This window comes from Arachis ipaensis, chromosome B1 (genome assembly GCF_059453495.1).
Source record: "Arachis ipaensis isolate K30076 ecotype BB chromosome B1, ASM5945349v1, whole genome shotgun sequence".
Classification (NCBI taxonomy): domain Eukaryota; kingdom Viridiplantae; phylum Streptophyta; class Magnoliopsida; order Fabales; family Fabaceae; genus Arachis; species Arachis ipaensis.
The window spans coordinates 30,128,671-30,144,310 of NC_142436.1; the positions used below are offsets into that span (position 1 = coordinate 30,128,671).

Consider the following 15,640-nt stretch of genomic DNA (forward strand, 5'->3'; position numbering starts at 1 on the left):
CTCAAAGGTCATGGTGCCTATGATACAAGGTATTAAGAACTTTCCAGGATCCTGTTTCTTCTAAGGCAATCTCAGTTGATCCAGATCACTTAGTTCATTGATGAGCAAGGGAGGTTCATCGTCCCAAGTCTCATTACTAAATAATTTGGCATTCAGCTTCATGATTGTACCAAGGTACTTGGCAACTTGCTCTTCAGTAACATCCTCATTCTCTTTAGAAGAAGAATATTCATCAGAGCTCATGAATGGCATAAGGAGGTTTAATGGAATCTCTATGGTCTCCAGATGAGCCTCAGAGTCCTTTGGTTCCTCAGAGGGAAACTCCTTATTGATCTTTGGACGTCCCAGGAGGTCTTCCTCACTGGGGTTCACATCCTCTCCCTCCCTTGTAGGTTCGGCCATGATGATCAATTCAATGGCCTTGCACTCTCCTTTTGGATTTTCTTCTGTATTGCTTGGGAGAGTACTATAAGGGGTTTCAGTGATTCTTTTACTCAGCTGGCCCACTTGTGTCTCCAAATTTCTAATGGAGGACCTTATTTCATTCATGAAACTTAGAGTGGCCTTAGATAGATCAGAGACTATATTTGCTAAGCTAGATGGATCATGCTCAGAACTCTCTGTCTTTTGCTGAGTGGATGATGGAAAAGGTTTGCTATTGTTAAACCTGTTTCTTCCACCATTCTTAAAGCCTTGTTGAGGCTTTTGTTGATCCTTCCATGAGAGATTTGGATAATTTCTCCATGAGGGATTATAGGTGTTTCCATAGGGTTCACCCATGTAATTCACCTCTGCTATTGCCGGGTTCTCAGGATCATAAGCTTCTTCTTTAGAAGATGCCTCTTTAGTACTGTTGGATGATTCCTTCAATCCATTCAGACTCTGAGAAATCATATTGACTTGCTGAGTCAATATTTTATTCTGAGCCAATATGGCATTCAGGGTATCAATTTCAAGAACTCCCTTCTTCTGAGGCGTCCCATTACTTACAGGATTCCTCTCAGAAGTGTACATGAACTGGTTATTAGCAACCATGTCAATGAGTTCTTGAGCTTCTGCAGGCGTTTTCTTTAGGTGAATGGATCCACCTGCAGAATGGTCCAATGACATCTTTGATAGTTCAGATAGACCATCATAGAATATATCCAGAATGGTCCATTCTAAAAGCATGTCAGAAGGACACTTTTTGGTCAGTTGCTTATATCTCTCCCAAGCTTCATAGAGGGATTCACCTTCTTTCTGTCTGAAGGTTTGAACATCCACTCTAAGCTTACTAAGCTTTTGAGGAGGAAAGAACTTGGCTAAGAAAGTCGTGACCAGCTTATCCCAAGAGTTCAGGCTATCTTTAGGTTGAGAGTCCAACCATATTCTAGCTCTGTCTCTTACAGCAAACGGGAAAAGCATAAGCCTGTAGACCTCGGAGTCAACCCCATTGGTCTTAACAGTATCACAGATCTGCAAGAATTCAGTTAAGAACTGAAAAGGATCTTCTGATGGAAGTCCATAAAACTTGCAATTCTGTTGCATCAGAGAAACTAATTGAGGCTTAAGCTCAAAATTGTTTGCTCCAATGGCAGGGATTGAGATGCTTCTTCCATGTAAGTTGGAATTTGGTGCAGTAAAGTCACCAAGCATATTCCTTGCATTGTTATTATTTTCGGCCATATCTTCTTCTTTTTCGAAAATTTTTGTCAGATTTTCTCCAGAGAGTTGTGCTTTAGCTTCCCTTAGCTTCCTCTTCAGAGTCCTTTCAGGTTCAGGATCAGCTTCAACAAGAATGTTCTTATCCTTGTTTCTGCTCATATAAAAAAGAAGAAAAAGCAGAAAAGAAAATATAGAATCATCTATGTCACAGTATAGAGATTCCTTTATGTGAGTAGAAGAAAGTAAGAATAGAAGAAGGAAGAGATGAGAATCCAAACACAAGGGTGAGGATAGAAGTGTTAATGGATGAATAAATAAATAGAGGGAGATTAGAGATGAGAGAAGAATTCGAAAATTTAATAAAATAAAATAAGAATATTTTAAAATTAAATTGAAAATTCAAAAATTAAAATTGAAATTGAATTATATTAAAAATTAAAACAATTAGTTAATAAAAAGAAAGAATTTTGAAAAAGAGGTAAGGAATTTTTGAAAATTAGAAGGAGAGAGTTAGTTAGGTAGTTTTGAAAAAGATATGATTGAAACAAAAAGATAAGATTGATTGAAAAAGGTTTGAAAATTATTTTTGAAAAAGATAAGAAGTTAGAAAAGACTTTGAAATTGATTTTGAAAAAGATATGATTGAGAGATATGATTGAAAATCATTTTGAAAAGGATTTGAAAAGGAAATTAAAAAGATTTGATTTTGAAAATTAAAGTTGATTACTTGACTAACAAGAAACTAAAAAGATATGATTCTAGAGTTTAAAGATTGAACCTTTCTTACTAGGCAAGTAAGAAACTTAAAATTTTTTAATCAATCACATTAATTGTTAGCATTAATTTTGAAAATTAATTTGAATATTTTCGAAAAAATGAAAAAGATTTTGAAAAATTTTAAAAAGGAATTCGAAAATATGAAAAGAAAATTGAAAAAGATTTGATTTTGAAAAAGATTTTGAAAAAGATAAGATTTTTAAATTGAAAATTTGACTTGGCTCATAAGAAACAACTAAATTTTAAAAAGTTTTGAAAAAGTCAACTCAAATTTTCGAAATTTATGAGTGATATAAGGGAAAGATATTTTTTTATTTTTGAATTTTTAATGATGAAAGAGAAAAACACAAAATTGAAACAAATCATGAAAATTATGAATCAAAACAACTAATGCATGCAAGAACACTATGAATGTTAAGATGAACACCAAGAACACTTTGAAGATCAAGATGAACATCACGACTTATTTTTGAAAATTTTTAAGAAAAGAAAAACATGCAAGACACCAAACTTAAAGATTTTTATTCTTTAGACATTAATAATTCAAGAATGCATACGAAAAACAAGTAAAGACACAAAACAAGAAAATAAGAGGATCAAACAAGAAGACTGGCCAGGAACAACTTGAAGATCATGAAGAACATATGATGAATTTTGGAAAATTCTTGAGAAAAACAAACACATGCAAGACACCAAACTTAAAAATTGACTCTAGACTCAAACAAGAAACACAAAATATTTTTTATTTTACGATTTTATTAAAAAAAATTTTGGTTTTTTTTCGAAAATTATTTTGGGAAAAACGAAAAGAAGAAAAATATATTTTTTTGTATTTTTTTGAAAATAAGAAATAAAAAGCTTAAAATTAAAATAAAATTACCTAATCCGAGAAACAAGATGAACCGTCAGTTGTCCAAACTCGAATAATCCCCGGCAACGGCGCCAAAAACATGGTGTGCGAAATCGTGATCATTCCTTCCTTGGTAACGGCGCTAAAAACTCAATACGCACGTTAATGTTCTTAATTCTGTTTCACAACTTCGTACAACTAACCAGCAAGTGCACTGGGTCGTCCAAGTAATAAACCTTATGTGAGTAAGGGTCGATCCCACGGAGATTGTCAGCTTGAAGCAAGCTATGGTCACCCTGTAAATCTCAGTTAGGCGAATTCAACTGATTTTATGAATTGATAAGTAAAAGATAAATAAAATATAAAATATGATAGTGGTACTTATGTAATTCATTGGTGAGAATTTCAGATAAGCGTATAGAGATGCTTTCGTCCCTCTGAACCTCTGCTTTCCTGCTGTTTTCATCCAATCCTTCCTACTCCTTTCCATGGCAAGCTATATGTTAGGTATCACTATTGTCAATGGCCACCTGTCCTCTCAGTGAAAATGGTCCAATGCACTGTCACTGCATGGCTAATCATCTGTCGGTTCTCGATCATACTGGAATAGGATCCATTGATCCTTTTGCGTCTGTCACTACGCCCAGCACTCACGAGTTTGAAGCTCGTCACAGTCATTCAATCCCTGAATCCTACTCGGAATACCATAGACAAGGTTTAGACTTTCCGGATTCTCAAGAATGGCCGTCCATGGGTTCTAACTTATACCACGAAGATACTAATAACTCGGACTCGGTCCCCTGTATTAAATATCCAAGAGATATCCATTCAATCTAAGGTAGAACGGAAGTGGTTCTCAGGCACGCGATCATAAGTTGAGAATGATGATGACTGTCACGATCATCACATCTATCATATTGAAGTGCGAATGAATATCTTAGAAGCGGAATAAGTTGAATTGAATAGAAAAATAGTAGTACTTTGCATTAATCTTTGAGGAACAGCAGAGCTCCACACCTTAATCTATGGTGTGTAGAAACTCTACCGTTGAAAATACACAAGTGATAAATGTTCAGGCATGGCCAAATGGCCAGCCCTCACTAAAGTCTGAGATAGCATAAAACTAATCAAAGATGATCCAAAGATATAAACATAATAGTAAAAAGTCCTATTTATACTAAACTAGTTACTAGGGTTTGCAGAATTGAGTAAATGATGCAGAAATCCACTTCTGGGGCCCACTTGGTGTGTGCTTGGGCTGAGCATTGAGCTTTACACGTGTAGAGGCTTCTCTTGGAGTTGAACGCCAGTTTGTAGCCTGTTTCTGGCGTTGAACTCCACTTTGCAACCTGTTTCTGGCGTTTGACTCCAGAATGCAGCATGAAACTGGCATTGAACGCCAGTTTACGTCGTCTATCCTTATTCAAAGTATGAACTATTATATATTGCTGGAAATCTATGGATGTCTACTTTCCAACGCAATTGAGAGCGCGCTATTTGGAGTTCTGTAGATCCAGAAAATCCATTCCGAGTGCAGAGAGGTCAGAATCCAACAACATTAGCAGTCCTTTTTCAGCCTGAATCAGATTTTTGCTCAAGTTCCTCAATTTCAGCCAGAAATTACCTGAAATCATAGAAAAACACACAAACTCATAGTAAAGTCCAGAAATGTGAGTTTTAATTAAAAACTAATAAAAATATAATGAAAATTAATTAAATCATACTAAAAACATACTAAAAACAATGCCAAAAAGCGTATAAATTATCCGCTCATCAGTGCGCGATCTGCATAATCTGCAGAATCGCTGGGGGTGATTTTGGGCCCTGTTTTGACCCAGTTTTCAGCCTGGAAAAGCAGACTAGAACCAGAGGACATGCAGAAATGAAAACAACATTCATTCTACACAGTTTTTTTTAGTTTTTAGATCTAGTTTTACTCCTCCTCTAGGTTTTCTCTCTACACATTCATAGTTCTTAGGATTTTATTTCTATTGCTCTTTGCATTGGGATATTGAGAAGAGTTATTACCTCATCAAGACTTCATCATTCTAGTTCGTTTTCTTTACTTGGCTTTACTCTTCCATGTCCTTTAATTTACTCAATTTTACTATTGGATTATTTTAGAATTTATTAATACAAGAGTTACTTTTATTTTTAATTGATTCCTTTGAGTTTTATTTATCATGTTTTTCTTTAATTCCTCCTCCTATGTTATGAGTTCTACATTCACAATGAGCGAGTAGTTCCCTAACTTGATGGGGAGTTGATTGAAAGGAACCCTTGAGTTGGGATGCTCAAAAGAAAAATTGTAATTGGATTTATTGTTGGATTGCCCTCTAGTCAGTGACACCAATCCCTTTTAATTGAGTGGGTTGAAACTTGTGAATAGAAATAGCATTCCAACTTGTTTGACTTTCCCTTACCTAGTAAGGGATAACTAAACAGAACAACCTCCAATTATCAATTAATCTTGAAAGTACTGCAACAAGAATAGGGCTTCCAAATAATCTACTCCCAGTCAAGGCTTTTATTTAAATTACTTAATTTCTCCAATTTAATTTCCTGTTTATTCAACTCAAACTCTTTTTGAAAACCTCTTATTAATAAATTAGCACACCTTTCTGCAACTCGTTGGGAGACGACCTGGGATTCATACTCCCAATATTTTAATTCTAATTTTTGTGACAACCCTTCTAAATTGATAAGTGAATTTCTGGTTAGTTAAGAACTATACTTGCAATGCATAACTTATATCAATTCTTAATTAGCAAATTTCCGCCACGTCGGGGTCATCTACCCCGAATTCATGTTAGAGACTATCAAGGTGTCCGACTTGTCATTTTCCTTTGCTACTGATGGTGAGTGTATGGTTTCTTGGATTAGACTATTATTGCCCCTGGCTTAGTGCTGGCCATTTTGGAGACGGTATAAGCTTGAAATTTGGCTAGCTGGTTTAGTATCTTCTCCAAGTATTTCTTCATGCTGGGGTCTTTGGCTTGGTAATCACCATTGATTTGTGAGGTTATTACTTGTGAGTCACTAAAGATGACGACCTTCAATGTGCCGATCTCTTTGACCATTCGGAGACCAGCAAGTACAACTTCATACTCAACCTGGTTATTAGAGGCTTGGAAGTCGAACTTTAATGAAAACTCTATCTGAGTTCCTTCTTCATTCTTGAGCCCTACTACCAGCTTTGTTTAATGACCTAACTACATATAGGCTCCAAGTCGTGAAATTCCCTTGTTGAACTCCCATGTATTCTGCGAGGAAGTCGGCTAAGTATTGCGACTTAATGGCCATCCAGGCTTCATATTTAAGTCGAACTCGGATAGCTCCACAGTCCACTATAGCATCCACCCTGCAATATCCATTTTTTGTAAGATATTCTTCATGGGTTGATTAGTTCGAATTTTGCTGGTGTGAGCTTGAAAATAAGGTCGCAATCTTCTGGACGTCAGAACAAGGGCGTATGCAAATTTTTCTATCCTTTGATAGTTCAATTCTGCCTCTTGCAATGACTTGCTTGTGAAGTAGATAGGCTTTTTCCCTGCTTCATCTTCTTGGACAAGGGATGAGGCTATAGCTTTATCAGCTATAGCTCGGCACAACACGAGCTCTTCACCCACTATAGGTTGGATCAGTATGGGGTTTGACTTAAGAATTTTTTGAATTCTTGGAAGGCCTGTTCAAATTCTTGAGTCCATTGAAAGTCATGCCCTTTTTTGAGGATTGCAAACAGTGGTAACAACTTTAGGGCTAAACCAATAAGGAACATAGATAGAGCTGCCAGCCTACCATTCAATTATTGAACTTCTTTTAAAAAAATCAGGATTCGTGGTGCACGAAATTGTGATGTCCAGGCTCGAACAATCCCTGGTAATGGCTCCAAAGCTTGGTGCTTTGATCTTAATTCATAATTGTCACAACTTCGATACAACTAACCAGCAAGTGCACTGGGTCGTCCAAGTAATACCTTACGTGAGTAAGGGTCGAATCCCACGAAGATTGTTGGTATGAAGCAAGCTATGGTCACCTTGTAAATCTCAGTCAGGCAGATATAAAGTGATAATGGAGTTTTCGAAATTAATAATAAAATAGGGATAGAGACACTTATGTAATTCATTGGTGAGAATTTCAGATAAGCGAATGGAGATGCTTTTCGTTCCTCTGAACCTCTGCTTTCCTGCTATCTTCATCCAGTCAGTCTTACTCCTTTCCATGGCTGGCTTTATGTGATACATCACCACTGTCAATGGCTACTTTCGGTCATCTCTCGGGAAAATGATTCAATGCCCTGTCACGGCACGGCTAATCGTCTGGAGGCATCACCCTTGCCAATGGCTTCATCTTATCCTCTCAGTGAATAATATGCTCACGCACCCTGTCACGGCACGGCTATTCATCTGTCGGTTCTCGATCATGCCGGAATAGGATTTACTATCCTTTTGCGTCTGTCACTAACGCCCTGCAATCGCGAGTTAGGAGCTCGTCACAGTCATTCAATCATTGAATCCTACTCGGAATACCACAGACAAGGTTTAGACTTTCCGGATTCTCTTGAATGCCGCCATCATTCTAGCTTACGCCACGAAGATTCTGGTTAGGAGATCTAAGAGATACTCATTCTAGCTTATTTCATGTAGAACAGAAGTATTTGTCAGGCACGCGTTCATAAGGGAGAAGGATGATGAGCGTCACACATAATCATCACGTTCTTGGGTGCGAATGGATATCTTAGAAGAGAAATAAGAAGAATTGAATAGAAAACAGTAGTACTTTGCATTAATCTTTGAGGAACAGCAGAGCTCCACACCTTAATCTATGGAGTGTAGAAACTCTACCGTATGAAAATACATAAGTGAAGGTCCAGGCATGGCCGAGATGGCCAGCCCCCCTAAACGAGATCAATAGTCTCCTAAGATGAACAATGGAATAATACTGAGACCAAAGATGCCTAATACAATAGTAAAAGGTCCTATTTATAATAAACTAGCTACTAGGGTTTACATGAGTAAGTAATTGATGCATAAATCCACTTCTGGGGCCCACTTGGTGTGTGTTTGGGCTGAGCCTGAGTGTTGCACGTGCAGAGGCCATTTGTGGAGTTGAACGCCAGTTTCTGTGCCAGTTTGGGCGTTCAACTCTGGTTTTGGATCTTTTTCTGGCGCTGGACGCCAGATTTGGGCAGAAGGCTGGCGTTGAACGCCAGTTTACGTCATCAATTCTTGGCCAAAGTATGGACTATTATATATTTCTTGGAAGCGCGCCATTTCGAGTTTTGTAGCTCCAGAAAATCCACTTTGAGTGCAGGGAGGTCAGAATCCAACAGCATCAGCAGTCCTTCTTCAACCTCTGAATCTGATTTCTGCTCAAGTCCCTCAATTTCAGCCAGAAAATACCTGAAATCACAGAAAAACACACAAACTCATAGTAAAGTCCAGAAATGTGAATTTATCATAAAAACTAATGAAAACATCCCTAAAAGTAACTAGATCCTACTAAAAACATACTAAAAACAATGCCAAAAAGCGTATAAATTATCCGCTCATCACAACACCAAACTTAAATTGTTGCTTGTCCCCAAGCAACTGAAAATCAAATAGGATAAAAAGAAGAGAATATACTATAAATTCCAAACTATCAATGAAACATAGCTCCAATTCATATGAGCAGGACTTATAGCTTTTTGCCTCTTGAATAGTTTTGGCATCTCACTTTATCCATTGAGGTTTAGAATGATTGGCATCTATAGGAACTTCAGATTTCGAATAGTGTTATTGACTCTCCTAGTTCAGTATGATGATTCTTGAACACAGCTTCTTTATGAGTCTTGGCCGTGGCCCTAAGCACTTTGTTTTCCAGTATTACCACCGGATACATAAATGCCACAGACACATAATTGGGTGAACCTTTTCAGATTGTGACTCAGCTTTGCTAAAGTCCCCAATAAGAGGTGTCCAGGGTTCCTAAGCACACTCTTCTTTTGCTTTGGACCTTGACTTTAACCGCTCAGTCTCAAGTTTTCACTTGACACCTACACGCCACAAGCACATGGTTAGGGACAGCTTGGTTTAGCCGCTTAGACCAGGATTTTATTCCTTTAGGCCCTCCTATCCACTGATGCTCAAAGCCTTGGGATCCTTTTTATTTCCCTTGCCTTTTGGTTTTAAGGGTTATTGGCTTTTTCTGCTTGCTTTTTCTCTTTCTTTTTTTTTTTTTCGCCCCTTTTTTTTTTCTGCGAGCTTTGTTCTTTGCTGCTTTTTCTTGCTTCAAGAATCATTTTTATGATTTTTCAGATTATCAAATAACATGTCTCCTAGTCATCATTCTTTCAAGAGCCAACATATTTAACATTCTTAAACAACAACTTCAAAAGACATATGCACTGTTCAAGCATACATTCAGAAAATAAGAAGCATTGTCACCACATCAATATAATTAAGCTAAGTTCAAGGATAAATTCGAAACTCATGTACTTCTTGTTCTTTTGAATTAAAACATTTTTCTTTTAAGAGATGTGATGGATTCATAGGACATTCATATCTCTAAGACAAAATTACTAACTACTAATGATCATGTAATGAAGACATAAACATAGATAAGCACATAACATAGAAAATGAAAAACAGAAGAAAGAAGAACAAGGAATGAATCCACCTTAGTGATGGTGGCGTTTCCTTCTTGAGGAACCAATGATGTCCTTGAGCTCTTCTATGTCTCTTCCTTGTCTTTGTTGCTCCTCCCTCATTGCTTTTTGATCTTCTCTTATTTCATGAAGCATGATGGAGTGCTCTTGATATTCCACCCTTAGTTGTTCCATATTGGAACTCAATTCTTCTAGGGAGGTGTTGATGTGCTCCCAATAGTTTTGTGGAGGAAAGTGCATTTGAGGCATTTCCGGAATCTCATGGTGATGAGCTTCTTGCGCCTCTTGAGCTCCATGACTGGGCTCTCTTGCTTGCTCCATCTTTTTCTTAGTGATGGGCTTTTCCTCTTTAATGAGGATATCTCCCTCTATGTCAATCCCAGCTGAATTGCATAGGTGGCAAATGAGGTGAGGAAAGGCTAACCTTGCCATGGTGGAGGACTTGTCAGCCACCTTGTAGAGTTCTTGAGGTATAATCTCATGAACTTCCACCTCTTCTCCAATCATGATGCTATGGATCATGATGGCCCAGTCTATAGTAACTTCAGACCGGTTGCTAGTGGGAATAATTGAGCATTGAATAAACTCCAACCATCCTCTAGCTATAGGCTTGAGGTCCAATCTTCTTAGTTGAACCGGCTTGCCTTTGGAGTCAATCTTCCATTGAGCTCCTTCTACACATATGTCCATAAGGACTTGGTCCAACCTTTGATCAAAGTTGACTCTCCTTGTGTAGGGGCGTGCGTTCTCTTCCATGTATGGCAAGTTGAACGCCAACCTCACATTCTCCGGACTAAAATCTAAGTATTTCCCCCGAACCATTGTAACATAGTTCTTTGGATCCGGGTTCTTACTTTGATCATGGTTCTTGGTGATCCATGCATTGGCATAGAACTCTTGAACCATTAGGATGCCGACTTGTTGGATGGGATTTGTTAGAACTTCCCACCCTCTTCTTTGAATTTCATGTCGGATCTCCGGATACTCATTTCTTTTGAGTTTGAAAGGGACCTCAGGGATCACCTTCTTCTTGGCCACAACATCATAGAAGTGGTCTTGATGGGCTTTGGAGATGAATCTTTCCATCTCCCATGACTCGGATGTGGAAGCTTTTGTCTTCCCTTTCCCTCTTCTAGAGGATTCTCCGGTCTTGGGTGCCATCAATGTTAATGGAAAAACAAAAAAAAACTATGCTTTTACCACACCAAACTTAGAATATTGCTCGCCCTCGAGCAATAAACAAAAGAATAGAAGAAGAAGAAGAAGAAATATGGAGAGGGAGAGGGAGATGTGGTTTCGGCCAAGAAGAGTGTAGAGGGGTGTGTGTGTGAGAATTTGATGAAGAATGGAGGGCTTTATATAGGGAAGGGAGGGGGGTTAAGGTTCGGCCATATGGGTGGGTTTGGGTGGGAAATTGGTTTTGAATTTTGAAGGTAGGTGGAGTTTATGAGGTAGGTTTATGGGGAAGAGTGGATGGATGTGAGTGGTGAAGGTTTAGTGGGGAAGAGAGATTGAGGTGATTGGTGAAGAGTTTTTGGGGAAGAGTGTTTATGGGGTTGTGTGAAAGAAAGTGGTGAGAAGAAGTGAGTGGAGGTAGGTGGGGATCCTGTGGGGTCCACAGATCCTGAGGTGTTCAAGGAATTACATCCCTGCACCCATTAGGCATATAAAAATGCCTTTGTACCCAACTCTGGGCGTTCAGCGCCAGGTTGGTGCCCATTTTGGGCGTTCAACGCCCCTTTGCTGCCATTTCTGGCATTGAACGCCAGAACCATGCTTGTTCTGGGCGTTCAGTGCCAGGATGCTCCCATTCTGGGCGTTCAGCGCCAGAACTATGCTCTGTTCTGGCGTTTGAATGCCAGACAGATGCTCCTCCAGGGTGTGATTTTTCTTCTGCTGTTTTTAATTCCGTTTTCAATTTTTATATTTATTTTGTGACTCCACATGATCATGAACCTAAGAAAACACGAAAAACAATAAAAATAAGAATTAGATAAACATTGGGTTGCCTCCCAACAAGCGCTTCTTTAATGTCAATAGCTTGACAGTGGGCTCTCATGGAGCCTCACAGATGTGCAGAGCTTTGTTGAGACTCTCCAACACCAAACTTAGAGTTTGGATATGGGAGTTCAACACCAAACTTAGAGTTTGGTTGTGGCCTCCCAACACCAAACTTAGAGTTTGACTGTGGGGGCTCTGGTTGACTCTGCTTTGAGAGAAGCTTTTCAAGCGTCCTCTCCATGGTTGTAGAGGGAGATCCTTGAGTTTTGAATACAAGGGAGTTCTCATTCCATTGAAGGACTATTTCACCTCTGTCAACATCAATTACAGCTCTTGCTGTGGCCAGGAAAGGTCTTCCTAGGATGATGGATTCATCCTCTTCCTTTCCAGTATCCAGGACTATGAAATCAGTAGGTATGTAAAAGCCCTCAACCTTTACTAATACATCTTCTACTTGTCCATAAGCCTGTTTTCTTGAGCTGTCTGCCATCTCTAGTGAGATTTTAGCAGCTTGCACCCCATAGATTCCCAGTTTCTCTATTACAGAGAGGGGCATGAGGTTTATTCCTGACCAAGGTCACACAGAGCCTTAAAGATCATGGTGCCTATGGTACAGGGTATTATGAACTTTCCAGGATCCTGTCTCTTCTGAGGCAATATCAGTTGATCCAGATCACTTAGTTCATTGATGAACAAGGGAGGTTCAACTTCCCAAGTATCAATGCCAAATAATTTGGCATTCAGCTTCATGATTGCACCAAGAAACTTGGCAGTTTGCTTTTCAGTGACATCCTCATTCTCTTCAGAAGAGGAATACTCATCAGAGCTCATGAAGGGCATAAGGAGGTTCAATGGAATCTCTATGGTCTCTAGATGAGCCTTTGAGTCCTTTGGTTCCTCAGAGGGAAGCTCCTTATTGATCACTGGACGTCCCAGGAGGTCTTCCTCCTTGGGATTCACGTCCTCTCCTCTCCTCACAGGTTCGGCCATGGCGCTTATGTCAATGGCCTTGCACTCTCCTTTTGGGTTCTCTTCTGTATTGCTTGGGAGAGTACTAGGAGGGATTTCAGTGATCCTTTTACTCAGCTGGCCCACTTGTGCTTCCAGATTTCTAATGGAAGACCTTGTTTCATTCATGAAACTTACAGTGGCCTTAGATAGATCAGAGACTAGATTTGCTAAATTAGAAGCATTTTGTTCAGAGTTCTCTGTCTGTTGCTGAGTTGATGATGGAAAAGGTTTGCTATTGCTAAACCTGTTTCTTCCACCATTATTAAAGCCTTGTTGGGGCTTTTGATCCTTCCATGAGAAATTTGGATGATTTCTCCATGTTGAGTTATAGGTGTTTCCATAAGGTTCACCTAAGTAATTTACCTCTGCTATTGCAGGGTTCTCAGGATCATAGGCTTCTTCTTCAGAAGATGCCTCTTGAGTACTGTTGGATGCAGCTTGCATTCCATGCAGACTCTGAGAGATCATATTGACTTGCTGAGTCAATATTTTATTCTGAGCCAATATGGCATTCAGAGTATCAACTTCAAGAACTCCCTTCTTCATAGGCGTCCCATTGCTCACAGGATTCCTTTCAGAAGTGTACATGAACTGGTTATTAGCAACCATGTCAATGAGTTCTTGAGCTTCTGCAGGCGTTTTCTTTAGGTGAATAGATCCACCTGCAGAGGTATCCAATGACATCTTAGATAACTCAGACAGACCATCATAGAATATATCCAGGATGGTCCATTCTGAAAGCATGTCAGAAGGACACTTTTTGGTCAACTGTTTGTATCTTTCCCAAGCTTCATAGAGGGATTCACCTTCTTTCTGTCTGAAGGTTTGAACATCAGCTCTAAGCTTGCTCAGCTTTTGAGGAGGAAAGTACTTGGCTAAGAAAGCCGTGACCAGCTTATCCCAAGAGTTCAGGCTGTCTTTGGGTTGAGAATCCAACCATAATCTAGCTCTGTCTCTTACAGTAAAAGGGAAAAGCATGAGCCTGTAGACTTCAGGATCTACTCCATTAGTCTTAACAGTATCACATATCTACAAGGATTCAGTTAAGAACTGAAAAGGATCTTCAGATGGAAGTCCATGAAACTTGCAGTTCTGCTGCATCAGAGAAACTAATTGAGGTTTCAGCTCAAAATTGTTTGCTCCAATGGCAGGAATGGAGATGCTTCTTCCATGTAAACTGGAATTAGGTGCAGTAAAGTCACCAAGCATCTTCCTTACATTATCATTATTTTCGGCTGCCATCTCCTCTGCCTGTTCGAAAATTTCTGAAAGGTTATCTCTGGATTGTTGTATTTTAGCTTCTCTTAATTTTCTCTTCAGAGTCCTTTCAGGTTCTGGATCTGCTTCCACAAGAATGTTCTTATCCTTGCTCCTGCTCATATGACAAGGAAGAATGGACAGAATAATAATAATAATAATGGAGATCCTTTATACCACAGTATAGGGATCCCTGTGTGAGTGGAAGAAGAGGGGGAGACAAAGAATGTGATGTAAAGGAAGAAACACAACTGTACCGATGGAAGAGGTGTGAGATGAGATGTTAGGATATGAATGAATAAATAGAATAGAATGGGGGAGGGATAATTTTCGAAAATTTTTTTGAAAAAGAGTTAGTGATTTTTGAAAATGGTTTTTGAAAGATTGTTAGTAATTTTCGAAAATTAAGTTTTAAAAATTAAAATAATTAATAAATTAAAAAGAAATTTTGAAAAAGGGGAGAGATATTTTCGAAAATGAGAGAAAGAGAGTTAGTTAGGTGGTTTTGAAAAAGTTAAGAAACAAACAAAAAGTTAGTTAGTTAGTTGAAACAAATTTTTGAAAAGATAAGAAGTTAGGAAGTTAGAAAAGATATTTTGAAAAGATATTTTTGAAAAAGATAAGATAAGAAGATATTTTTGAAAAGATATGATTGAAGTTAGTTTTGAAAAAGATTTGATTTTTAAAATCTCAATTAATGACTTGATTCATAAGAAATCACAAGATATGATTCTAGAACTTAAAGTTTGAATCTTTCTTAACAAGCAAGTAACAAACTTCAAATTTTTGAATCAAAACATTAATTTGTTTATGTTATTTTCGAAAATTTGGTATAAAAATAAGAAAAAGATTTTTGAAAAATATTTTTGGAATTTTCGAAAATAACTAATAATTTTGAAAAAGATTTGATTTTTGAAAGAGATTTTGAAAAAGATAAGATTTTCAAATTGAAAATTTGATTTGACTCATAAGAAACAACTTGATTTTAAAAATTTTTGAAAAAGTCAATCCACATTTTCGAATTTGATGAGGGAAAAGAGGAAAGATATTTTTTTTTGATTTTTTGAATTTTTATGATGCAAGAGAAAAACACTAAAAAGATGCAATGCATGAAATTTTTAGATCAAAACAATGAATGCATGCAAGAATGCTATGAATGTCAAGATGAACACCAAGAACACTATGAATGTCAAGATGAACATCATAGACACAATTTTGAAAAATTTTTAATGCAAAGAAAACATGCAAGACACCAAACTTAGAATTCTTTAATGCTTACGCACTAAGAATTCAAGAATGCATATGATAAACATGAAAAGACACAAAACAAAAAATCATCAAGATCAAACAAGAAGACTTACCAAGAACAATTTGAAGATCATGAAGAACACTATGAATGCATGAAATTTTCGAAAAATGCAAGATGCATATGCAAGTGACACCAAACTTAT

The 15,640-nt window shown here is 37.9% G+C and overlaps 2 non-coding genes across 2 annotated transcripts; both read left to right on the forward strand.

Moving 5' to 3' along the window:
- The first annotated feature begins 1,164 nt into the window (after positions 1 to 1,164).
- LOC148576098 (small nucleolar RNA R71) lies at positions 1,165 to 1,272 on the forward strand. The gene has a single exon (XR_015903520.1). It is a non-coding gene; the product is annotated as a small nucleolar RNA R71 (small nucleolar RNA).
- A 12,398-nt stretch (positions 1,273 to 13,670) lies between these two features.
- On the forward strand, positions 13,671 to 13,778 carry LOC148576099 (small nucleolar RNA R71). Its single transcript, XR_015903193.1, has one exon. It is a non-coding gene; the product is annotated as a small nucleolar RNA R71 (small nucleolar RNA).
- Positions 13,779 to 15,640: the final 1,862 nt, after the last annotated feature.